Consider the following 27,794-nt stretch of genomic DNA (forward strand, 5'->3'; position numbering starts at 1 on the left):
GTGCATCTTATTTGTTTGCTTTCGTTTGAGCTTGTGAGAAGGGGGGGGGGGGGGGGGGTCATATGAAACTTCATTCCTAAGGTAACTGTTAAAAATGAAACGAATGACACCGCATCCTAGAATTTAGTACTCTTTATTCAACATTTCATGTCTGGTTTCAATATTGTTCTCGGAATTTCCTGCTTGTCACTTCCAGAATAAAGAATCATTGATTGGTTTTGTGCGCTCCGCGTTCCAAGACACCCACTTGGCGAACGAGTCCTTCATTACCTTTCGCATATCTTGTTTGCATCTTCTGAATGCATAGTCAAAAAAGTCATGCCACACCTTTCTTATGATCGTCTTGTTGCCGTGAAATACTTTGAATTTGTGAAATGGTGGCCACGTAGTTGTTTTCGCCATGTATTCCGTAACATATATTATGAGTACTTCCAGACGCGTCTGTCCTGAAATATGGGATAGTCGCCACTTCATTATTTCAACAACGCATCAAGTGGCGAAAAATTCATTTGGACATAGCTCTTTAAACTGCCAAGCTTCGTGTCGCAGTTCCATTTCCAATTAAATCTAGAGAATTATCTAACATTTTAACAAGTTACTGGGGTTTCGCGAAAAAAGCAAAATCAAGTTTCCTAATAACTTTGTCATCATCGTTGTCTAATATTCCTGTCACACTGGACATTTTAATGTAGTTAGAGCGGAATGACATTTGATGCAACGAATTCCATTCGACCCGCGGTAGTGATACACAGGAAAAAAAGTCATTCGGTCATGATATCTATGGCGAACATTGCAAAAATATTGGTGCGGAAAGTAGAGCAAGGTAGGCGTAGAATGTGTGAAAAGTCAACCTATTTATTTTAACATATATATGGGGCGTAGCTTTACTGAAATTACAAGCATATAACACTTCTAAGTCCAGAATGTCTGGCCACTATAAGCCAAAACAAGGCTCAGCCAGCTTAGTAGCCATAGCCGATGAACAATATGACTGGCATGGCAACGCTGAACGATACCGCTCAGTGGCAGTAGTTGAAGCGGTTAGTTGATGCATGCTTTGCATTGGGAGCAACGCAAACTAAACCGAGGAAGAGGATCGATCGTCGAATAGATGCAGACGCCATTCGAGACGCCGAAACCACGTGCATACAGGCGCCCGATTGGTTATAGTATGGCCGACTAGTAAAGCGGCGGCTGCCAAATGCCACTGAGGTGGAGAGTATAAACATTTTGTAATAGCTTGCCGTACAGCATTTCTCTAGTTAAAATGACTGATTCCTTAAACCACACCAAAAATCTACCTGTTTAAATGAATGCTTCTCAAATTACGAACGCTCAATGATATACTTTGCCTATTCTCTAGGGTAGAGAGTATACATTAGCTTCGAGTTCGCAGCCGAATGAGTTTCTCGAACTCATTCAATTGTGGAAGTCATTCGATTTTAATGGCAATAAATATCGCAGTGGAGAAACTGAATATTGTCATTCGATGCTAATGCCGTTCGATTCGAATGACGTTAAAACATCTACTGTGACAGGAGTATAAGTTGACCTTCCTGAGGTTCCTCTCGCTACAAGAAGCTGTTTAGAAGAACGTCCTCATATATTGAGACGCCCGCATGACCGACGCTGACAGGGGGGATATATGACGTCGAAATCAAGAAATATAATGTCTTTATCAGGCGGAGGTGGGTCCGCCAAACAGCACAACTGAGCATCGACAGCGGTGGTGTTCGACGTGATTTCAGTTTTTGTCTATTCGATAATGGACTACAATATTCGAGGCACCAGTTCTATGTCGTGACGGGTCCATCAAACTGAGGGTACAACCCCCCTGATTGACGCGCCGCGGTTGCTCAGTGGCTGCGTTGTTCCACTTCTGAGCACGATGTCGTGAGTTCGATCCCGGCCGCGAAGACCACATTCCGATGAAGGGGAAATTAAAAAAAAAACGCGTTTACTGTTCTTTGGCTGCCCGTTAAAGATAGCCAAGTGGTCCGAATTAATCCGGAGTGCCTCGCTGCGGTGTGCCTCCAAATCACATCCTGGTATTGGCGCCGCGCAATACACCATGGTTTAATTTTATTTTATTAGCTCCTGACATATTCATCTGAAACCACCACTGCGGTTTGCGCTGGAACAAAGGTACGCTGACAGTTTCTACTCCTGGCAGAAACCACGAGCTGCCTCGTGCGCTTGATACGGCAAATGGTCTTGTACACCTGCTTAGGTCTATTAACACGATTGCAAATCTTGTTTGAGTTCTTAGCTGAAAAGACACATTATACACCATATTTCATGGCTGCCTTCTTTAAACCATTCCCCACCTGATGTACAGAAGGAATGTCTGCATACTTTTTTCCCGTTTCGATCTGTTTCTCGGGTGATTCCCCTTTCTTTATTTTCTTCACAAGCTCTTCGCATATCCATACAACAATGGATTTTGGAAAAACAGCCTTCTTTAGACGATATAACTGTTGCGAAAAGCAGAGATTGGTGAGGTGGGGGCATGACTTTCTAACTGCGGAACCTAAACATGTTGTAGCAATGCCTCTTTTCACTAGTTTTCAGTGTACCGACGCGTAGTTTAAAATTGGTTTGCTTGTGTTGGGGCTATATTGTCAACAAATATGTCGTGCTTCTAATCTTAACTGTAAATCCAAAAATTGAATTTTATTGTTAGTCGGCAACTCATGAGTAAATCAGAGGCCCATTCCTTCTTTATCAAATGCAGCGAGAATAACGCCAATGTCTTTGGAACTTGTTTGCGAGCGGATGATTATCAAGTAGTCATCAACAAACCTATAAAGCACTGAATCATTGCTCCCATCAAGACGCTCTCGAGCGCTCGGGAAAAATCCGAGAAAAATCTCGCTAAGAAATGGTGTGACCTGAGAGCCAATGCAGACCCCCTGTTTCTGAATCACAACTTCGCTATCCCAGATAACGAACGTGGAGTTCAAACAAAAACCAAGAGGTCGAGAAATGACTGAACCGGGACGCCGCTCTCATTCCTATACTCTAAGACATCGTTATGCAATCTTTGATTGTCTGACGCTGACAGCAACCATGCCACAGACAGCTGTAAGGAACCTGGCGCCCTAGAGGTGTTTTATTCCCGCTTTCGCGAATATCTTAAGAAGTGCAAACTGCGTAAAGTTCAAGAAGTGCTTCAGTAAACTTAGAAGTGGTTGCTGGGTGCACTTAATTCCTATAAACGACAGGAAAGACAAAAAAAGAAAAGAAAAACGAGCTTTGGAGTTTTCAAGAAATATGAAACGAATAATCATGTGCTTAAATACTTAAAGGACACCTTTATTTCTGGTTCATTTACGATTTACCTATTAAAATTTAAATTATGGGGTTTTACGTGCCAAAACCACTTTCTGATTATGAGGCACGCAGTAGTGGAGGACTCCGGAAATTTAGACCACCTGGGGTTCTTTATTGTGCACCTAAATCTAAGTACGCGGATGTTTTCGCCCCCATCGAAATGCGGCCGCTGTGGCCGGGATTCAATCCCGCGACGTCGTGCTCGGCAGCCCAACACCATAGCCACGGGGCAAACCTATTGAAATGCGTGCGAAACACAGAAATGCTCTCATTACACAACAGCTAAACCGGTTGAAATCAAGTTTTTCTGTCATTTTAGAAAAAAAACTTAATTTCATCGACCATTGGAAGTTCAGTAATATTGAACTTGAGACTACTTGAGCAATATTGCAATCATGTGCGTGTGTACACTACTCTTTATTTCACAGTTCGTGCACGCTCCTGCGCATTAGCGCGTGTCCACACGTTAAGCATTGTTTTCGTTTTGTTTACATTTGCTTCGAAGGCTGGTTGCGCTAGTGTATGTATGGTATGTGCGTGCGTGCTATATGCGAAAAATGAAACATCGATTTTGAACTCTACCTTGGAACTCCGGGCGCTGGGACGCTCTATAGTAATACTGATACTTGGGCTAGTTTGATGAAATGCATATCAGAGCGGCAGCCAAAACCACGCACACAACACAGCGAAGTAGGTTTCGCCATGGTTCGTGGTCCTCTGTGTTGAGGGGTGGTTTGCACTGCCGTTCTATCTAATATAGTCTACCTTCCCATTCGCTTAATGACATTAATCCGGAACAAACAGAGAGTCTAGGGCACGTGCGAATTTCCTCACGCGATATTCTCACGTGATGCTTTTTTTTAGATTTGAATTGTGGGATGTTTCAGATAGTAATATTACAGGTATCATTGAAGTGCACTACTCATGTGTCGATCGAAGGCTTGATTAAGCTTATTAAGGCGTACAGCGCATCATGAAGCACGCGTAGTTCTGTGCATTTGAGAATGTTTACCTGGAGAACCTTTGGCGTCCATGTAAACAGATATGTCGGCAGGATTTTTCCAGCCACCACTGTCGTACTGTTCGGCAACGACTTTCACTCGGAATGTCTCAGCCACATTTCTCCCGTAGGACAGCATAGCGTTGTAAGATGCAAACGAGTCGACAATTGGAAATATGCAAGACACCGTTTTGTACGGTGAGCTCTCAATTTTGCAAGCAGTTTCAACAAATTTCTTCAATTTTGGCGTCTTCATACGAAGTGTTCCATTTGTTAGGTTGAATCTGTACAGAGTACCGTTGACATCGAAAGGGTTACGGAGGGCGAAATAATGATCTGGCAAACTCAAAAACAATTTAGGTGGAACTAGGTTCATGAAGTACTTCCTCAGTACGTCATCTCTATACGAGGTATCTGAAAGAAAAAGAAAGTGAAGTGGTCAAGATAAGACTGTGGTCGTTCTGCTTAAGTCATCCTCGCGTCGCGCTATTCAGTGAAGCTGTTAAAGAAGCCGAACGTGCCCGCCTATAGTGATCGCTGTGTCACTTTAGCGTATCTACAGCGTTGCATGTAATGCTCCTGGGGAAAACACGGAAAATCTTGCTTTGCGTAGTACTCAGGCGGTGATGGACACTATGGTAGCGAGGGAGAAAGAGAAGTGGAAAGACCAGCTGACCACGCCGTAACTCTCTAGCATGCGGCTGACGCCTGAACATCGGGCAGCAAAATGGGGAAGGAGGAAGAAGGACGAACGGATGACAGAAACAAAAAGGAGGTGAGCGCTCAGAGCTGATAACTCTGTTGGCATAGGCCGCTGACGTTATGCGTACTCAGTGAAAATGCTGAAAGCGATAATGCCCGTTGCGCCCGCCATTTCGCGGGTGTGAATCCCACTACCTAGAGTACATTTAGCATGACTTCAATACTTGGCAGAACTGGGGACAGGACACGCATAACATGTGACGAACGTATACGTGATTCTGCACATGCTGTCTGCTCGGAGGGGTACCGTCAAGGAGCGTACTGTCCGAAAAAAAAAAAAACAAAAAAAACTGCACATGCTTAGGTTTACCTTGGCTCCAAATAACAATCATCCACCTTGCGTGCCTTCACTTTTTCTGAACCTGCGCGTCCAGTACTTCAGGTTCATGTGCGTGTGTATGTTACAGGAAACTAGCAAGCGCTGTGCGTTATATAGAAATACAGGCAAAAATAGATTATGATTATTGTTTGGGGAAAAATAGGACCCAAAGGTTGTAAAAACGCTTTGCTGTGTGTACGCTGAGTCTTTTTAGAGCACAGCACTTAGGCGCCCGTTCCTGCGGCGAGCGTCGGCGTTGTCCCTCGTAACCGAACGAACGAACACAGCGAAGGATCAAACCGAACGCGGAGAGCAGCGGGAGATGGAAGACTGCGATAGCGAAGAGAGCGCGGGGAGGAAAGCGGAGGAGGAGGGTGCAGCGGAACCATCAGGCGGAACGCGGAAGAGGAGGGTATGGCGAAAGGCGTGAGAAAAGCGTAGTGCCGCGCAGAACGCGCTTTGCGGCGACGATGGCTACGAGATGGCGCCAGAGTAACGCGCGTCGTCTGTACGGAAACAAAGCGCTGCATGAGCGGAGGCCTGTCTGTGGCGGCTGCTGTGAATAGCGCGCACGCGTTACCCACGCACCTCCTCTTGCGGTCTCCCGATTGGCGAGGCAGTCGCGCCACATATCGCTCTGTTTGCAACGTGCCGCACGAGACAAATTGTCCGCGTAAGCCAGTATATCGCGAAATGAAAACACGTATACAGACGCGCTCAAATTTCGCATTAAAGAGTAATTATGGGGTTTTTACGTGCCAAAACTACGATCTCATGATGAGGCACGCCGTAGTGGGGGACTCCGGAAATTTGGACCACCTGGGGTTCTTTAATGTGCACCTAAATCTAAGTACACGGGTGTTTTCGCATTTCGCACCCATCGATTAGGCTACTAAAGAGGCAGCAGAGATTACTCTCACGAAAAATGCACAACGCTTGATGAACATTATCTCGATAATTCCATTTTAAATGCATAACTTCCACTGCATTGAAAGGGTGCCGAAGCTGTTTTTACCTTCGGAGACCGTGCATGCTCGCAGAACACAGGATAATGCAACACAGTCAGTTTTCCGGAGAGCATTGTAGATTTGAGTTTATAGCGATGAATCTGGCCGACTGAAGGCGCCATGACGATATACACAGATGCGCCAGAAGTTTCACCCGATTCTCGTTAAGTGTCCACACGGATGCCAAGGTGAAGCACTGCTACGGCCGCCGCTGTTCGTCGTTCTGAGCCAGCCTGTCGCCATTACACATGTTTCTTGTCAGTACCTGCTTAAAATAATCTCGACATTTCAGCTCAAAATAAGGGAATTATTATATTTCTTGCTCTCAGTTTCATGCTTAAACCGACTGTTACAGTAAACGAAGCGTTGTCATCTCCTCGCCCCCGCTCACCGTCTTGTCATATATGACAGAGAAAGACCGAACCCCTTAACATTCAGGAAGGTCCGTGGATTGGCCTTCGCTGGCAGCTCTGCAGCGTTAATTAACCACCTGTGTTCAAAAACCTCAGTCCGCTTTGCCCCTCCCCTCCCCTCCCCCATCTCTCCCCCATTCAATTTACTCTGCTCCGTTTTAGGAAAACGCATTGTTACATTGCGCTGTCCCCTAGTTAGGCACAATTTTTTTTCTTATTCGTACGTAGATGTGCTTCTTGAAAGGAATTTCGAGATAAGCTTCGTTTTGGAAAGGATAGGTCCAAGTAGGGCTAAGTAGGGCCGAGTTGTTAGATGGACACTATGTTAGTTTTTCAAGTAGGTGCAGAAATATTATTTGACTTGGTTGCCTTACCTGCTAAAGTGCTTATGAGAACCCAGGCATAGACGCATACACCTGGAAATCACAAGTGGTTTAGGGTTATTGCAATGTAGCCGTCAGGTTTTTAGTGCACATGAAAATTCTTGAAAGCGCTAAAATGAGCAATTCCGTAATCTTACGTTACGACGAAGCCAGCTAAGGCGTATTTTCGGATACGAAGAACAGTGTGTGAACATTCGGAGGGGTTCCCATAGGCCCCACGAAAAACAATGTTCGCTGAACTCGAACCACTTATTCAGTTAAGCCAGAATTACGTCACCGCTGCTGAAGTCTTCTATTCATTTCTGCGAGATTACCGCATCGGCAGACCCTTCTATTTATATAAGAAGCAAACGGTATTTCTGTGGACACAAACAGCTTCACCAGCCTCGAGAGCGATCTGGAAAGCTGCAGCACTGGTGCCACGAACCGTGATGCGAAAGTCCTCGAGGTGTCATTGCAGACTGATAATTATTGATGCCTTTTAATCAGCAAGATGAGAACAATTAGGCCTTTTTGGCCCACTAAACTAAATGTAAGCTTTTACGACAACGTAAAGGCTTTCGAAGTACCTTTCTGATATTGTTTTAACGGAAATATACCGTATTCTTCACTACAGAAACAAGTTTTGAACGTACGGGAGAAGTAGCCATTGGCTGTGGCACTGCGAAGTTATCTTTAGTGACTATGGCAAAATGTTTAACTTCTTCCATGACGCGCTGAAAATGGGAACATGTATGGTGGCCTCTCGACTGAGATTGCAACGACTTCCCGGTGAAGCTCTCACTAAGCTTAAGTAGGAGAATTCTTACTTTAGCCCATTCATGGCGAAGTCGTGAATTCAACGCGCCTCTTAATTTCTTCGAGTAAGTGAGCGAGTTGGCCAAATTGACATGTTACATTTTTATCCGTAACCCTGACTCGCCTCTGGAATGTGCGTGAAAAGTATCTCTCCTATAGTTTCGCGCACGCTTCCGTATGAGGATTGGCAGTGCTGTGAACAACCGCTGCGGTCCGCATAAAATGAAAGCTACATTGAACAAGGCATCCCTTCTGGACACCCAGCATGGCTTCCGAGAGAGTGCTTCTTCAGTGAGCTCCTCGCATGTTAGAACACGCATGTTAGAACACGCAAAACGTCCAGTTTCTTCCTCGTCTCCCTTTAGCTGCCGGCAGCTTCCTTCAATATATACGACAACTCGAAGTGGCTTTTTGAACCTGCCCAATCGCTGTGTGCTGTCTTGTCAGGATCTCTTGGATGACTAAATGGGGCCTAATATGTATTGTTATAAATATAGTCATATGCTATGGTTTGATATGTTCACATTCTGTGGAACAATTGGTACGTTTCATTCACGGGCATTTTCAATGTTAAAGTGGGGGGGGGGGGGGGGGGAGATAAGAAGGCATGCGATACGACAATTAGAAACTATGGGATCGACTCTAGAAATTGTAGAGTTCACGGGAAGAAATCGCTTGTGAATAATTAACATTTTCTTTCGCATGCGAGATAAACCTTAGTAGACCTGGAAAAACCTTAACAAGCAAGCACGAAGGGAAGTAGATCTCATACTATATGCCAAAACCCGGATTGCGCAAGTTGTAAATGATATAGTTGGTGTAAGGTGAAGTTGATACATGTCTTATGGAGCCCATCAGGCAGCGAATAGCTTGTGAGGGACTGCCTTAGAAGAACGTCAGGCTGACACGCCAGGCTGACACTCGCTCGCGCCAAGCGCACCGGCCAACATCGTCGTTCTCGCAGCGGCTCGTCTCTTGAGCATCGCTCGATGGTATCGTAATACTACACCCCCCCCCCCCCCCCGGCGGCAAAAGCACCGTCACGGTGCTGTTAAATATCCAAGGTGCATGGGGTAGAGTCGGGCAACGTGGACAATGTCACTGGTTGTCATAGTGGAGGATGCAGTGGGCGTGGCTAGAACGATTTCATAGGCGACATCGGTCACTTTGCGGAGCACGCGATGCGGGCCTGTGTAACAGGAATGAAGTTTTTCACAGAGGTCGAGCTTACGCGATGGTGACGAAAGCAACACGAGGGCGCCGGGAACAAAAATGGACATCACGGTGACGGAGGTCGTAGCGTTGTTTCTGCTTGTCTTGAGACACTTGTAGACGAGCACGGGCAAGTTGGCGAGCATGGTCAGCATGGGCGATTGCATCACGGGCGTAATCGCTAGTTGAAGCTGTGGCGGACGGAAGCACACTGTCCAGTGGTAGCGTCGGTTCGCGGCCATACAAGAGGTAAAACGGGGAATATCCAGCAGTTTCGAGTCGGGAAGAGTTGTATGCAAAGGTAATGTAAGGAAGGCTTCTTGCGTCGTTGGCAAAGTTCACAAGCGGCGATGTAACGTCGTACGGAACGGGCAAGGCCCGGCCAGAAAAAACGGCGACGTACACGGTCATAGGTTCGAGATACACCGAGGTGTCCTGCCGTTGGTGCGTCGTGAAGCTCTTCTAGAACGTTTGAGCGGAGGTGTTTAGGTATGTCAAGTAAGAACTCAGAGCCGTCCGGATGAAGGTTACGGCGGTACAGAGTACCGTCGCGGAGGACGAAGAGGCGTAGAGCAGCATCGGCCGGAGAGTGTTCAACACGGTCAATAAGCGCTCTGATGTAGGCGTCACGGCGTTGCTCGTCGGCGAAATGAAGCAACTGGGATACAGAGAATACGCAAGAAGCACTGGCAATATTGGAGGAGTCAGAGTCGTCAACAGGGTAACGCGACAAACTGTCAGCGTCTTGGTGCAAGCGGCCAGACTTGTACACCACGGAATATGAAAATTCTTGTAGCCTCAAAGCCCATGGACCAAGCCGGCCTGTAGGATCCTTCAGCGATGAGAGCCAGCAGAGAACATGATGGTGACTACGGAAAAAGGGCGACCGTAAAGGTAAGGACGGAACTTCGCAACCGCCCAGACAACAGCAAGGCATTCTCGTTCGGTAATAGAATATTTGCGCTACGATGGTGCTAGGAGGCGGCTCGCATAAGCAATAACGCGATCCTGGCCACGCTAACGCTGGGCTAAGACGGCACCTACGCCATGACCGCTGGCATATGTACGCAATTCTGTAGGGGCATCAGGGTCGGAGTGGGCGAGAATAGGTGGTGAGGTTAGAAGAGCGACGAGACGAGAGAAGGCGGCGTCTTCTGCAGTACCCCACGAGAATTGTACGCCTTTCTTCAAAAGATTAGTTAGAGGCCTAGCAATTGTCACAAAATCTGGAACAAAACACGAAAGTACGAGCACAGCCCTACAAAACTTCGAACGCTTGCGGCTGTCTTCGGAACCGGATACTCTCGGACAGCGCGAGTTTTGTCGGGATCAGGCTGTACTCCGGAAGCGTCAACGAGATGCCCCAGAAGAGTAATTTGTCGGTGGCCAAAACGACATTTGGACGAGTTAAGTTGCAGCTTCGTCTTTCGAAATACATCAAGTATAGTTGTTAGACGCTCGAGGTGAGTGTACAACGTTGGCGAGAATCCGATGACGTCGTTAAGGTAGCAGAGGCATGTGGACCGCTTGAAACCTTGGAGCAAGGAGTCCATTATACGCTCAAAGGAGGCAGGGGCGTTGCATAATCCAAACGGCATTACTTTAAATTGGTATAGGCCATCAGGTGTGATGAACGCGGTTTTTTCTCTGTCCATATCGTCAACAGCAATTTGCCAGTATCCCGAACGAAGATCAATAGACGGTAAATAGCTGGAACCGTGCAGGCAGTCAAGGGTGTCGTCTATGCGTGGGAGCGGGTAGACGTCCTTCTTTGTAATGCTGTTCAGATGACTGTAGTCTACACAGAAGCGCCAGTGCCGTCCTTCTTCTTAACCAACACCACAGGTGACGCCCAGGGACTCGATGAAGGCTCAGTGATGTTTTTATCTAGCATTCTGTTGACTTCATTTTGAATTACTCGGCGTTCCGACGCAGAAACTCGATACGGTCGTCGGTGAATAGGCGCAGCATCGCCAGTAAGAATCCGATGCTTGACCGCTAACATCTGGCCTAAAGGGCGACCGTCGAAGTCGAAAATTTCGCGGTAGGACGATAATAGTTCGCAAAGGTCTTCAGCCTGCGTAGAGGACAGGTCCGTCGCAACCATTTTCTTTATGTTGGGATCGACGCCCGAGGCTGGCGCGAGGGGCATGCTAAGCTCGCGAGAACCATCTCGCGATAACGCTGCCACGTATTGGTCGCCGAGACAATCAATGGTGACAAGGCAAATACCTTGCGGTAGAATTTGCTTTGCCAATCCAAAGTTACAGACAGGCACGCGAGTGCGGTTCGCAGTAACAGTAAGTATACTGTGAGGCATGGTGACGTCATACTGTATTGAAATGTCGGGCAGAGGAGTGACGAGGTACTCGCCATCAGGAACTGGTGGGAAAGACAACAGTTCAATGTAGGCTATGGACTTTGGCGGCAGGCGAAGAAAGCCGGTGGGGTGTAAGCGGCAGTGGGGTGCATCAGAAGGTACTGCGAGCATCGGCAACTCAAGGCGAAGGGTACTGGAAGAGCAGTCAATAAGAGCAGAATGTGCAGAGAAAAAATCGAGGCCGAGAATGAGGTAGCGGGGGGGCAATGAGCAATTACGGTGAGGAGGACATGAGTGTGGCGGCTGGCGATGCTGACACGTGCCGTACACATGCCGATGTTAGGCACAGTACCGCCATCCGCAATGCGGACGACGCGTGCCGACGCTGGGGTGAGGAGCTTGTTCAGTCGTCGTCGGAAGGCAGCACTCATAATAGAAAGATGTGCTCCTGTATCGATGAGTGCCGTGACAGGATAGCCGCCAACGTCAACGTCAAGAAGGTTTCGGTTAGCAGGTAACGTGAGCAGAGGATTTGAGGGCAGGGTCGACAACGCAGCTTCACCTCCGGAAGCGGCAGTGCCTAGTTTTCTGGCTAGGTCCGGGAGGTGATAGGCGGCGAAGAGAAGCGGCGGGGTTGGGGTAAAACAAGACTGATGGCGTCGAGGTGAGGGCGAGCGGCTGTAGCGAAGTTTCGGAGCAGGGACATCAGCGGCAGTGGGTTCATGGCGGGTGGCATAGGGAACAGAAGGGCCAAAGGTGCGGGAATAAGTGGCGGCGTAAGTCCGAGGAGGTGGTGGCCATCGGTTTCGGCAGTGACGGGCGACGTGGCCGATGCGACAGCAGTGGAAGCAGATCGGCCTGTCATCAGGGGTACGCCATTCGGAAGGGTTGCGGCGAGATGTGGCAGAAAAGGACTGCCGGGTGCGAGGAGGGCCGCTAGAGAACTGGGGAGCGCTGGGTCGAGGCGTGGAACACACGGTGTTCAGACCCATGTTTTCAAATTCCTGTCTGACGACGGCCTGAATCATCGCAATGGTGATTGCTGGCGGATCGGGAGGCGTCGTGGAGAAAGCTGGCGAACAGATGGCCTCGAGTTCACGGCGAACAATACGGGTGACGCCGTCACAGGTGGTGTTCTGACGCAGTCGACCCTCACATGTCGACGTAGCAGCAGTGTTGGGTAGCCGCGCAATGTGGTGTGAGATACGGCGGCTCTTAGCTTGTTCAAGGCGACGGCATTCTTTTATAATGGCGTCGATAGTCGAGACGTTGCCGAAAACAAGCAAATTGAAAGCGTCGTCGGCGGTGCCTTTTAGCACATGTGCCACTTTAGCTCCTTCGGACATATTATCGTCAGCTTTGCGACATAGAGCCAAGACGTCGATGATGTAGGAAACGTACGGCTCTGTAGATGACTGAACACGAGACGCAAGAGCCATTCTCGCGGCAGCCCTGCGCCCAATGGGGTCGCCGAACAGTTGCCGTAGCTTTTCTTTGAAACTGTCCCAACTGGTTATCTCGTCACCATGCGTTTGGTGCCACACTCGTGGGGTGCCGCCGAGATAAAAGATGACATTGGCGAGCATAATCGTTGGGTCCCACCTGTTAGTAGCACTGACATGTTCATAGAGCTTGATCCAGTCGTCGACATCCTGTCCCTCCAGGCCAGAGAACACACCTGGGCCACGATGTGGGGCCACCGTGACGATTGGAGCAGTCGGACAAGCCGAAGCCGTTGCAGAGGCGGACTCTCACCGGGAGGCATGGTGACAAGCTCGGTGTGGCGACCACTTCGGAGTTCCGTGGTGAGGACGGGGATCGCTGACCTCCACCAGAATGTTACGTGTGGAAAGACACAAACGAAAGAGGCTATTTACGCGCTATTTACACTGGAGCCAGGCAGCCAGGCTGACACTCGCTCGCGCCAAGCGCGCCGACCAACTTCATCGTCGTTCTCGCGGCGGCTCGTCTCTTGAGCATCGCTCGATGATATCGTAATAATATGAAGCCGAAACTTGGAACATAACAAAGAACCCGCAAAAGTTGGGAGCTCTACAACAGAAAATGCGATGGAAAATTATATGCTTAACTTTGAGGCAGGAAGACGGTCGTGTGTATTCAAAAGTAAACTGGGGGTAGCCAGCATCCAAGTTCATATGAAGAGGCAAAATGTAGTTTGGCATGCCATGTTATGCGCAGAGCAAATAACCACTGATCTATTACAGTTACCAAGGGAAACTGAAGTGCAATGAAAGACAGCATAAAACAAGGGGGTGAGATAAAATTGCGAAATATCCAGGTGCATTGCGGAGGTAGTTGACGCAGGACAGTGGTTCTTGGATATATTGGTTAAAGGCCATCTTTCTACAGTGGGCATAACACAGGCTGAGTAGTGGTTCTGGTTAATGGAAGATAACCAGATGATGACTGAGGTTGTGCGTTACGCTTAACTTGTAGAATGTCCTACTTACTACTTCGATGTAGCAAGAACATGTCGTGGTAAGTATTGTTTTTCTGCACAATTTAGAACCAGTGAAGTCCTCGTTTTCACGTCAAGAAACTTAGACACGTATATGTACGCGAATGGCCAGGAGGCATGTAAATGTTATAAAATGGTATTTGTTTATTTTTTTGGTAGCTTTTATGGGGGATGAAAATATCACTGAATAGCAAAAAATGTCAACGTTCTGCAAAGCACCAAATGCCTTGTTTCATAAGTCAGCAGATCGCGACTCTGTAAGGCTTCGCAGAAGGCTGAGGGCCAGCTTTTGAATGCGTAAGCGATGCTGGGAAGCAACTTGCATGAGAATCCGGAAGTTCCTGCTTATTATGGCCCTTTATTTTTACCTTTACTGCGGAGATGTTTCGTTACAAACGTTCGGAGAACGCCATCAGTAATGATTACCTCTGTACAACTGAAAAATGCACCAAGAAACAAATATTTTCTTTAATTTCTATGTTCGATTCTGAAGTGTATTCAAGTCTACGAATTAACAAGATGCAGTGAACATAGAAAAAATTAAGCGTATTTCTTAAATTGAAATTTAGATATATTACAGAACAGGGAAGAATAAGTGGCAGAAAAGAATACTTTGCCTCCAGTGGAAACAGAACCCATAACCTCCTTTATAACTGAGGTTCAACAGCGCGAATAAAACAAGGACACGAGGAAACAAATACCACAGACATGCGCTTGTCTGTGGTAATTGTTTCTTCGTGTCCTTGTTTTATTCGCGCTGTTCAACCTCAGTTCTAAATATGAACATACTAGCCCTCATCAAGATCTTACCGTAACCTCCGAATGTCGCTTGTAGTGCCCTACCAATTGTGCTACTGCAGGTGCTGTCCCATCGTCCACTTTCTTGGCTTCGTGTGTGTGTGCGTGCGCGCGCGCGCGCGCGCGCGCGTGTGTGTGTGTGTGTGTGTGTGTGTGTGTGTGTGTGTGTGTGTGTGTGTGTGTGTGTGTGTGTGTGTGTGTGTGTGTGTGTGCTTGTACTTGCTCTAGCCCCGGGAGTGTTTACCAGCGCCACCATGCTTACACCTATGGTGACGGATATGGCACATCCCTTCACCCGAAGGATTCACGTGGCATGTGAGGTTAGGTGCAGGCAATTTGCCATAAAACTCTCGCATGCTGACTGAAAGCAACAAGGCCGCCGTGGTTGAGACTCTCGCTATGCAATCCACGAGAAAAATAATGCAAACCGTGGGACTCGACTTCTCAATGGTAACGACATGAAGCCAATGTAAACAATAAAACAAAGAAACGCATAGAAAAAAAAAAAACTCGTCTGCAAGCTGTCAGTGCGGCAGCAGTCAACAAACGCCAGAGCTCCACAATGTCCCTACTGGTGCCTCAAGACGTACGGCGCCCACCGAACTTAGTTTCCGAGGATTGATTAACTATACTGATTCTACTGGAGTAGCGAACTATTCACGTGGTTTCCCCCCAAAATTGAAAAGTAATCGAGAAACGCGTGCTGCTCTTAATATACTGAAGGGGCTTCAGCCTTCGTTGAAACCAGCTGCTTCCCAAATGTATGGCCCTAACATAGACATATGGAATGATATTTCAAGAAAGGCCTCATTAGACCTAACACGCCTTGTTGTGGATCAACAGAAATCACCTCGCAAAGCACTAATTAACATAGAGCGACAGCTGTGTACCGCGCACACTATCAGCCCTTCAGAAATCGCTTTACTTAATAACAACGAGCAAAGAAAAAAAGATCGAAATTCACACAAAAGCAGGCCAGAAAGTTGCCCCGTGACAAAGCTGTCTATGAATCGCCTCCGAAATGTAAAACCAGCGCTTCAATTCACACAGAGCCTGCTTCTAACAGAAAAATACTTCAGTCCTCAACATAGTCAATATTTTAATGTTACTTTGTCTGACCTCGAATTGGCTGTCCTCGCTCGCGGTTTAAAATTTTGCCCGGCGACTGGTGGCTATAGCGAGTTCCATCTGTTGAAGGAATGGGGCAATTTCACGCAAAACGGTAAGTTACGAGAATTTTTTCTCGAGCGGGCTGTCTCCAATAACATGCGATCCGGTGAGCACTGGACTCCGCCAGCAGAATGTGACACATTTCTTGATTTGCACATTTCGATAGTACAGCGGGATACTCTAGCTGCAGGCTTACCAGAAACGTACCCCTTTTGAACAAAACCTGTCAATTGCTGAAAATAAAGCTATAGAAACACTAGAAACTCGCACAGACATCGTTGCCAAGCCAGCCGATAAAGGTGGTGCTGTGGTGATGATGAATGGGGCTGATTATACTGGGGAAGCTCACAGACAACTACATGTCACAAACTTCTGCAAGTGCATCGACAATGTTCCCGCTTGTATTTGAAGGAAATTATTGCTAACATCATCAGGGAATAGCTGTAGTATGCGAGAAACGAGGACACAATGTTCACTGTCTCGTCCAAAGGTGCCGCTTCTTATGCAATGGAACTGTGCGCGTCTTGTGTGTCATTTACCAGAACTGTCGCTTTTCCTATGTAACATGCCTGTGCTAACATTGGCCGTGTCCTAGGCTGGCCTTCCAAGTTCCAGATCAATCGCTAGTTATGTCGGGCATGCAAACCAAAGTATTCCAACATTTGCGAATGGAAGCGCCATGCGCCGTCAGACGTTAAATACTACATTTCGTCCTACCAGTTCTAGACCTTTGCCGCAGTGCTTTGCAGGTCACCGCTGTGCAAGTGCGGTTGGAAAACCGAAGCCTCAGCGTGGCATCCGTATATGTGAGCTGTCGTCAGAAGGTCTCGATGGGAGAAATCAATCATAACAGAAGTCTGCGGCCACTGCCCTGCTCCGGAGATTATATGCGGGAACTTTTTACGCGCACCATACTCTCAGAGTGACGAGGTTATTGGTGTTCGCGAGAAACAAATTGTCAATGCTTTAGATACTGAGGGACTCTGTGTGGCGAAGGACAGGCTGGCAACATTTTTACGACCATCGGCCTTTTACAGTGTCACTGACTTGAGCGGACAGTCTTGCATTATCAACCACGAGTACATATAGAATGGCAAGCGACCAATTTCCTGTCTTCTTCAACATTGCTGGATTTCAAACCACCGGCCTAATATACTACACTGTGACGTATTGGGATATCGTACAAAGATGGTCTAAGAGAAAGTTCTGGAAACCTTTTCGCGGATATACTACGTAGCAAAAGATTAGCTACCGCTGAGCTGAAGCTATCCGACCACTTCCCCGCTCCGAACTTAAAGCTAAAAAATCTACGTACTGCCCGTAGAAGAGCGGAACGAAGGCTGATGCGGGCAAAGGCCGACCCACCGACGAAAACAATATATAACAGAATGAACGCAGTGATTCGCCATTACACAAAGAAACTAAGATGAGATCAGCGGACAGCGTTTTGTGCAAGCCTCTCGGTCTTCATGCCAGTACCAATGATATGGTGGGTCGTTAATAACCTTGCTGGAAAAATTCGACCAATCAAGCAACATGAAAAAAATAGGCAAGCCGTCTGCTTGTCTTGCAAATGTCCTTTGCTCAAGCATACTCTTTTACTCTTTCGGCAGGTCAGCAGGCACAACCAACCCGCCTCCGCCGCTATCGTCGTCTCTCATGGATGCTCCTTTAACATTGAGAGAGTTGCAACTAGCCATGAGCAGCCTTCGACCTCGCTTTGCGCTGGTACCTGACATTATCAGCAATCAGATGCTTACTAACCTACCGGTTGATAGACGACGTTATCTGCTGAAAATTTTGAGCGAAGTGTTTGCCAGAGGTGACATCCCACATTTATGCAAGGTAGATGGGTGGTACCGGTTCTGAAGCCTGAAAAAACCTGGCTGCTCTGGACTCGTACAGACCGGTATCGCTGACCTCCTGTGGAGCGAAGCTTATGGTGGCGTGCACAAGATGCACTTGGCACCACGAGCAGGGTCGCAAACTACCGTCGTGCATGACTGGATTTCGGCAGCGTCAAAGTGCTCAAGACAATGTGCTGGACCTGCTAAGTCTCATAGAGCATTACAGTGCAGATGACCGGTCGACACTTGCTGTTTTTATTGATGTCTTGAAGGCTTACGACTACGTGTCTCAAACAGCAATCATCAGCCCGTTACAAGCTATAGGCATCGCGGGTCATCTCCTCCACTTCATGCTTACGTTTGTCAATGACCGCCGCATCAAAGTTCGCCTTGGCGACACTTTGAGCAACGAAATTGGTATATTTCATAGCGTACCAAAGGGGAGTGTTTTACCTCCCTAGTTATTTAACATCGCCATCGCGACTCTTCGAAGAATACTAAACCATCGAGCACCAGTGAAGTTGACATATGCGGATGATATCTGCATACGGGTCTCCGGCTAGCAGCATCGTCGCCTCGTACGAATAGCCCAGTGAGCAGTAAATGCCATTCAGGGCCACTTGAGAACGCTTGGCTTATCACTATCAGCAGATAAATTATAAATCATACTATTTCCTGGAATTAAAAGAAAATCTACACACTTGAAACTGAATTTGAACGGGTACCGGATCGGACAAGTTAGTAACGTTCGATTTCTTGGCATTACCTTGGACCTCAGGCTACTCTGGCGCCATGCTGTTGACCACGGCGTCATCGTCACACAGGCTTCATATGCTGAAGCGAGTCGCTGGCATACGCTGGGGCAACCAACCGACGTCGATGGTACGACTATATACAGCGTTGGTTACAAATCGAATCCTGTACCGGCTACCTCCGATGTCACCCTCAGATAGCCAATACGAGCGCTTAGAAAAAATACACAAAGAAGTATTCGGCTGTGCTTGGGAGTGCCTCAGCCGGCATCGAACAGAAAAGTGCTCTACGCAGCTGAGTCACGCCCTCTACGACTTCAGGCTTTCCAGACTCTCGTGAGCCATATGGCTACGTTTGAGTGAATCTTCGGCTGGCAAAGCCCGCTTTGGACGTGTGGGTAACAGGCCGCGCTCACATTTTTATGCAGCATTTAAAACGCTTTGAGTCTTAGGATTACGTTGCTCGAGGCAGGGGAAAACGGTAGACCCGCCCTGGACATTCGATGATATAACATGCAACTTAAGTGTACCATGACTGCGTTTAACTGCATGACTACCCAACTGCATTTAAGAATGCAGTTGGTATGTACATAGGTTTCCTTGAATTGCTAAGCTTTTATCGGAAGACTGCTTACATTGAATGATATGACCAGGTCGTCATTAAAGAGGAGGGAATCTGTATAGGCTTATGCATAGCTCATGTTCTTAGTGACATCTTTTAGTCCATTGTTAAAGAAGAATTATGGGGTTTTGCGGGCCAAAACCACTTTATGATTATGAGGCACGCCGTAGTGGAGGACTCCGGAAATTGTGACCACCTGGGGTTCTTTAACGTGCACCTAAATCTAAGTACACGGGTGTTTTCGCATTTCGCCCCCATCGACATGCTAGCCCATTGTGACAGACTAATTTTTCACTGCCTCAAAGATTTTAATAATGCGAATGTATTTAGATATGTGGACGATTTTTTAAATTTTAGTGAAAAGAAGCGAAGATGGTTTTCCAGCAGCTTTAAATCAGCTCCTGGAGCTTTCCCGCGAATGTTGCAATCCTTTAAAATTGACGAATGAAATTCCAGAAGATGGTATTTTACGGTTTCTTGATTTGAAGCTAAAACTCGGTAACATTCATGTGTGCTGCGAGTACCATCCAAGGGAATGTAAACCCCTGTTACCTTATCATTCATCCCATTCGAAACTTGCTGAGAGCAATAGCTGGACAGTGCTTAGATAACGCCCTGAAGAAATCTTGTTTTCAGTCCATGGCAAGAAGATTGGAAAGGCAAGTGACTTGTCTTTTGTCAGCAGGGTATCGTGACAGTGTTCTAGTATGTATAGCTGAGGGGAAGTTGGAAAAAGGAACAAAAATGAAGGATGCTTTCAAGAAGGAAATAAATTACACACTGTAGTAATTCCGTACATGCACAATACCTCGCACCGCTTCATCAGAGTAGTGCTTTCTGCCCCTGAGACGCTAGGGAAACTGCCAAATGACTAATCCTTTCCAGAAAAAGAAAGCCGTGCGCGATCGCGTGTGGTTAATGAAGTTCCCGTATCGTGTGGTTCCCTGCGATATGAAAATCAGATTAACGGGCATTACCAACAAGTATTACATGCTCCTTCATAGCGTTAATTTCTTACATGAAACTGCAAAGAATTTTAATGCCTTCAAAACCGCTCAGGGCAATTTTGAGGAAATGATGCTTCATGTTCACTGAAACTCTGGCAGTCACTCTTCACTTTATTAATCTATTTTTTGTTTAAAGTACGTTCAGAGCCGTATGCCATTAAAGATGGGAGTGGTTACAAAGCAGTACAGTAAAACAAACAAACAAGAGCAGTGAGTTTTGGTAATACAATGATTCTCCTGATTATACAGTGTTAGCTAATGTATTGCAAAAAAAGTTTGTTATCGGTAATGGCTACGATACTTGAGAGAAGGTGGTTATTCCTGAGATGTACGGGGGATGAAAGATTGAAAGAAAGACTTCGTGTAGCAAGAATAAATCCCTGCGTTACTGCGATGATCGATGCAGTTTGAAATGTACTTGAGGCCATGGTATGAAATCACCGTGAAGTGTGATATGATGGAAAATGTTATGAAATAGCGAAACATGGCGACTTGCTAGGGGAATAAGTGCTTGGTAGCTTCATTAAGGTTATACTCGCGGTACAGTTATAATTAGAAAGAATGATACAAGCAGAGTTATTTTGTACTAGTTCAAGTGAAGTAGTAAGACTAACGCGACTAGGATCCCACATTGCAGATGCATATTCAAGTTTTGAGCGTATTAGCGTCTTGTAAAGGTGTAGTTTTAAAGTAGACAGCGCTTTGGAAAAGTTGCACTGTAAGTACCCGAGCAGGTGAATTGCATTGTTAATGACAAACTCTATATTGGTCCAATTTAATTGATTTGTAATGTGTACACCAATATACTTATAGGACAGGATGAAATCTAAGGGAGCATTGTTAAGATGCTAAGTGATAGGGTTAAAATTAGATCTGGATATTGCATTTTTTATTTGCAAAAATCAGTAATTAGGCTAGCCCTGCACCGTAATAAATGGCTAGAACAGGCAACTTCACACAACTGGCCCACTCCACACTTCTCAAACATGACGAACCAATAAAATCAATTTTTATTTTTCTGCAAACAGCAGATGACATACCTGAGGACAGTGTGTTCACAAAATGTTTTTGAAATATACTCGAAGTTTGGCTTAACATTCAGCCAATAGACAGTGGACGAGCAAGGGAAGCCTCAGCGTGGGAACTTATCTTCGTCACTGCCCTCACAAATATGTTTGATTTTTGAAACGTTGGCTACAGGCTTAGGCTTCACTTGCTCACCTCTGTTATTCAACTGACGTGTACATCTCCTTGTAACCTTTTTGCATTGTTTGAACACGCAAACCGAGATGTTTTTTCATAAAACCGTAAATTGCATTCTACAAGGATCCGTGAGCCTTAATTGGGCATACTTATATGTTTACTTAGTGTCCTTGTTTACACACAATATTGGCAGAGGTCCTTGTACGCACTGTCGTCTCCATAACGTTCCTCGCCTTCCTACGAGTACTCCACTTGTGACAAAGCCTTTACTGCTGCAGCTGAACACTAAATGTGCAGTAGAAATATCAAGAACACACAATATGTGATCTGAAATTTAGCATAACGTTTTTTCCCCCTCTAGACTTCGCGCCTATCGCCAATGTGTTATGAAAACAATGCGACATTGCAACTCAAGCTTACCTTACTGACAGTACATGTTTGCTGAGCACATCTTATGTTTCCTTTCTTAAGCTAGCTGAAATTGTCGAAGGCAGACAACATACGTATAGTATGGAACCCGTCAAACGACACTGTATGCAACACAAGTACTAGTGTAGGCGAGCACAATATCGTTGTCCTTGCTTTGCGGCACGCCAAACGCGATGAGAAAACTTCGCTCGAATTCAGCCTTCAATTCCATTAAATAGATCACTGTCTGTGTTTCTGTATGTTGTAAACTCAGTAACCGACAGCATTAGCTCCACCTGACCTGTACGAAAATAGTGGTCATGTACTGATTTATTCACGATTTACAATAAACAATGTAAGCTTACTTGTCTGACGCGTTCGTCCTACCAGCCTAACTCATCTAGTATTGGCTCTGATGGACGTCGGCTTCGGGCAGGGATGCTACGAGAAGCGATATCTGATACAACTTATTTCGTGCACTGCTTAAAAAAACGTAAACATACAGGAACATTCTACAGGACCACAGCCGTACAAACGCCGTGCCTGCCGCGTCCTGTAACGGGCTTCTAAGGCTCCGAACCCGTTTGACAACCTAATCTTATCATGGGGTATGATAAGCAGTGATGTTTACTGTGAGTGATGCGTACCATTATCGTCTACGACTGCGAGGATGCCCATCCTTCATCCGTTTCGCTTATGCAGCGTTGAAACTTCAATCGAACTAACGTTTTGCTCGGAACATGCGCGACGACACCACTGCGTGGAAGAGCGCTGCCATATGTACGCAGGCCTGGTATCTGTGGTGGTTTCGGATGTGCGAGCAGCGGCGGCTTCGTCCCGGGTTTCATAATTTCCTGCGGTTTTTGTTGCTGCAAGGTTCAGCCATGCAGCGCTGTGGATTCTGCGGCCCGTGTCAAAGGATTGCATGGTAAGGTCAAATGAACTTGAAGCCTTTGTTGTGTCAAAAAGCTGTTCATCTACGAATCACTTGTCACGTTGTAGTGATGATGAAGAAAACACTGATCCACCACCCGCCTGTGCGCCTGCCTTTCTATATGGTGCGCTTCCTTGCTATAGGGTAATATTCTAGACGTCATGCGAGTGCTTTTGGGATGTTCAGCAGTCGCCATTCGTTCCGGGCACGCAAATGAAAGGCGTAGCTTGCTGTACCGCCCCTGCGAACTTAAAAATTTGTCGCCAAATCGCTTGCCGGTGCTTGCTTGTCGCTAAGTCTGACCTCTCACAGAGCCGATATTTGTAGTTGATGTGCTTGTGCGTTGGCGATTTGCGTAGTGTGTCCTTGCACGAGTTTATATCGGCACTGACGGCATGCTTATGTTTCCTGCGTATACCTCACAACTGCTAATTATAACGCGCGAAAGCGCTGCCAGAAATGCCATCTATGCCTTTGGCGCACCGGCGTTAGATTAAGCGCCGCTTCTCAGGACGCGTTCGACTAACGCTGGAAAGAAGCTCGCAAGACAGCCGCGGTTATCGGTTATCACAGCACGATTATCTTTTGTCGTGGCATCGCACATTGTTTCCAACGCTGGCGGCAAACGGGGTGCTGGTAAGGCTGCGCTGCTTCGACAAAAACACCACTCGTAGCCGCGCGCCAGCCGGCACAGATCAGATATATTGCTGGAATCGCCACTGTGAAGACGACCCGGTAAATTCCTTTCGTGCGTGGGTCGAACTCGCCCCGAGCAGTTGCACGCCTGACGCGTGTGCTTGATTGCAACGCCGGGTTGAATGCAGATGTTGCACTTTTGGTTTGCCCTCAATACACGATCCTTGGGATAGAAAGACAATGGAAAATGATAGAAAGTTGGGCGAGTTGGTACGGTAGCATGATCTTGGGTTGCACCGCGAAGGGACACAGACTCGAAGCAGATAGCGCTCGTCCTGTCTGCTTCTAGTCTGTGTCCGTGTCCCTTCGCGCTATAACCCAAGATCATGATAGAAAGACAACCTTATTAATTTAAAAGATTTGCGCAGGCATCGGAATATTTAAAAAGACGTTATGCTCGATTGAACAATTAACGCGCAACATACCTGCACGGTCCAGCATTTCAGAACTATTAAAGTAAATGAAACTGCCTCTGACCAGCGAATTTCGTCCTTCGTGCAACAAGGCAGGAATCGATTCAGGGTGTTCACGGAAGAACAGAACTACAGGTCTCTCGAATATCTTTTTGTTCTTGAATCAATTTTTATTAGATAAAAAAAATGTCCACGTCGAGGAATCGACTTCGATCTGCGAGAAATTTGCAAAAAACTTCAGAACTGTTTTGCTTTGCATGCCTTTTCTGGCGATGCCTAAAATAGTCCTAGTCGGCTATCGCTACGGCCATCTGCGCCACCGCATCATGTTTATGTCCCCGTCTGCAGTTTGTCCACACGAATCCACCGAGCTGTTGACTGGTACGGAATCGGCCTTCGAAAACACCAAAAAGTCGAGCTGTAATTAACTGGGCACTTTCATGCTCATACACGACCAAAGTACGCGAAATTACACTACAATCTGTGACTACAGGCGCATGTGACCGTAGCCACAAGGGGGTGCTAAATAGAATACCAGAAATTTGGGTGTTAATTTCAACTGCTAATAAAATTTGACAGTAACTTGAGCATACGCTAATGAGGCTGAAGGCGAAAGCCTGCGCGCTCACGAGACATTCATTAAGTTACTTGACATTCTCATCCGAACGCGTTGTTACTTCCTATTACCTGTTTTCTCCCACCAAAGCTCCTGGGTTGGAGCGACTTCATTGAAATACCTTGATTAACTGCACCTTAATTGACATTGTCCTAACTAACACCAAACATCGTGGGTTAGAGTGTCCTAATTAACTATATCTTAATTAACTTTGCCTTAACTAACTGTTTTAACCCAAAGTAGGGGGTCGTTGGTTGGAGTGCTTTAAATAACTATCTCAATTAACTCTACCTTTATTAATGTCACGTTCCTTAACACCAATGGTCGAGCGTTCAACTCCCATCAAATTTGGTGCGATAAACTGTGTCTTAATTCGCTTTGCCGCATCACCGAAGATCATATGTTCGACTACCACAAAAGGTCGCGGGTTCGAGTGTTTTAAATAACTATCTTAATGAACTGTACCTTAACTTTGCCTTCAGTGGCATCAAAGGTCGCGGCTTGGACCATCAAATGCGGCACCATAAATTTTGGCGCCATTGAATTTTGGTCCCGCCAAAGGTCGAGGGGTGGATCCCCACCAAAGTTAGTGGATTCGCGTTACTTAATTAGGTTTGCGTTGATTAACCCCAAAAGTCATGTCCTCGAGCGCCTTAATTAACTTTGCATTAATTGAGACCAAAGGTGGCAGGTTGGACTCCCACCAAAGGTCGTGGGTGTTAATTAAATTTGCCTTAATTAACACCGCAGGTAGTGGGTTCCACTCCCACCAAAGATCGACGGTTCAACTCCCTATGAATTTTGGGGCCATGAATTTTGGTGCCGTAACGCCGGATGGCGTAACATCGGATATCGGATTTTTCGGCCCATGAGCCATCTAAGGCGAGAGCCTTAGATTTTTAATGAGTATCCTTTTGTGAATAAATTGATTTCCGGTTTCACCTTAGTGTCCCTTTTTTGACTGCTTCCGCATTTATGTATTCTACGTGGTGCATTTTTATGTGTGTTCTCTTAATATGCCTTAGAATCTAGAGTGGATGTGGGAATGAATGTGATTGAATTCCTGTGAATGTGAACGTGAGTACTAAGTGTGCATGGGTAGAAATAAGTGACAGACAGAAATTTTATTTCCATCATTAAGATGATGGGGACGTAGACAAAAGGCCTTTCACAGGCTTGGCGAAGTTCTACGCCCCCTACAGAAAACTTGCCTTATACGATAATAGATAATAAATACAAAGTAGCCATTTATACAGCAACAACAAAAAAATTATGCAGCAATACAAAGGATGACACCTTACAACTTGCTCTCTAGGGTTGATTTACACGCGATAGCAAACAAAAATCACTCTTCTACAGGGAAAAGTCATGCATGAATTTGCATGAATTTAATAGAGAGGGTAGTCGATAAGAAGTCATTTGTCGACCCTAATTTGTACGTGTTTTTGGTATAAACCAATCACCAGCGGCTCGGGAATCGTATGTGTACGTTTCATGCTTTAAGTTAGACGGCTTAACAAGAAAGGCATTTTGCTTAATGCTAAATTTATATCCTTTAAGCAGTACATTATTGTACAATTATGTTATGGGCATTATGTTAAGTGCTTCAAAATTAAGTTTGGAGGGGGAATCGAACGCAGCACTGACAATGTTGCCTACAGCCCGTTTTTGGATGGAGTATAATTTGTTAGTGTTGGAAAAAGAAGTCGTGCCCCATACCAGAAAACAATAGTTAATGACAGGGTAAAACAATGAGTAATATAATAGTTTTTGATGCACTGAGGAAATAAATTTTTGAATTTCGAAAGGATCCCTACCCTTCTTGAATTTTTTACTGCAACAGAATCAACATGGCCATTCCACTGCAAGTGTTCCTCAAAGTGAACACCTAAGCTCTTTACACGAGGTACAATTTCTATGTCAGATCCTATTTGGGAACGATAGCCGACGATAGTAAATATAAGTCGAGATCCAATGGCAGTGAATTTACGTGCAAACATGACGTAGAGGCGGTGATGAGAATGAGTTCCCATAAGTGAGGGCCGATTAGCGAGTCGACGCGATTGAATGCGGGTGAACGTGAGTGCATGTGAATTCAAATCTGAATCGCCATGAATATGGATTGAGTGCCTGAGGGATTGCAAGTGTGAGCGATATTGTAACTGCCCGAGAGCTGGTTCGCTGCGATGGCGAGGTCTCTGATTATGCCTGTTATATACTTTTTACTTACACAAGTTGTTTATTGCATAGATGCCATCATGGCTACACGTATTTCCGTTGCAGTGTGGAATAGCCTAGCATTATATGAGCGTGTGTGGCTGCTGAGATCTGTTTGCATCTTAACATGTTATGGTAGTGGTAGGGGCTGGAATTACGTACCAGGCTTAGTAGGTGATGCGGAATAAACCTAGAATTATAACTTAGTCGTTACAATTGTTTTTTGCATGGGTGTTTTTATTGCGTTCGTCACCTGCTCATCTCATATTCATTTCAGATACCTCACTGGCATATGCGAAAAGCGCACATGCCAGCACATAAATAGAAACAAGGGAGCCCCTCAAAGGCTCCGGCGGCTTGCGCGGAGATTGCAATCTTCAAGAATAAATGGAGCTCTGTGAGTCTTTTTTATTATTGCTTGCTTGACTTTAGGTACTGACTTACATTTGCTGCTTTTCATTTTCTGCTCCTCTAAAGGTCCGAGACAGCCTGTTCATGTTCTTCAAATACATGGTACTGACTTACATTTGCTGCTTTTCATTTTCTGCTCCTCTAAAGGTCCGAGACAGCCTGTTCATGTTCTTCAAATACATTGGAACTTCTTGTGTTTTTTTTTCCAACGACTATCCCGAGTATTCATGTAACCTTTACAGAGTATCAATTATTACAACATGAAAAACATTTGGTGGTGTTACACAGAAAATTAATAAGCGCACTAAGAAAGTTTCAGCTGCTGATTCGCATACAATAGCCAAAAAGGTGGTTTTATTCGTTATTATGGCTAACATCTTTTCTAAGGGACTCTTGTTTGTATGAGTGCCACTTTAATTAGGCTACCTAACACATTGCTACAATACTGGGGAACACAGTATCGCTGCACAACGCTGAAAGAAAAGAGACACACGCGAGCACTTGTAGCAGTCGCTGGTGTTGCGATTCCTTTGTTTCCTTGTATTTATGTTGCATTACTTTATGACATTTTCTTTATTCATCAAACCTTCTGTACAGCACAACAACCATATAACTTCATTACGGTGTCATTACAGTCACGATGTCTCACAGGTGAGCTCCCTTATGCGTCAGTT

The 27,794-nt window shown here is 46.0% G+C and overlaps 1 long non-coding RNA gene across 1 annotated transcript; it reads right to left on the reverse strand.

Annotated features, from left to right (window-relative positions):
* Nucleotides 1–117: 117 nt before the first annotated feature.
* Nucleotides 118–14,104, reverse strand: LOC129382379 (uncharacterized). The gene is made up of 4 exons (XR_011894940.1): nt 14,019–14,104; nt 7,209–7,250; nt 4,346–4,747; nt 118–446 (listed from the first exon to the last, which is right to left on the reverse strand). It is a non-coding gene; the product is annotated as an uncharacterized lncRNA (long non-coding RNA).
* Nucleotides 14,105–27,794: the final 13,690 nt, after the last annotated feature.

This window comes from Dermacentor andersoni, chromosome 6 (genome assembly GCF_023375885.2).
Source record: "Dermacentor andersoni chromosome 6, qqDerAnde1_hic_scaffold, whole genome shotgun sequence".
Classification (NCBI taxonomy): domain Eukaryota; kingdom Metazoa; phylum Arthropoda; class Arachnida; order Ixodida; family Ixodidae; genus Dermacentor; species Dermacentor andersoni.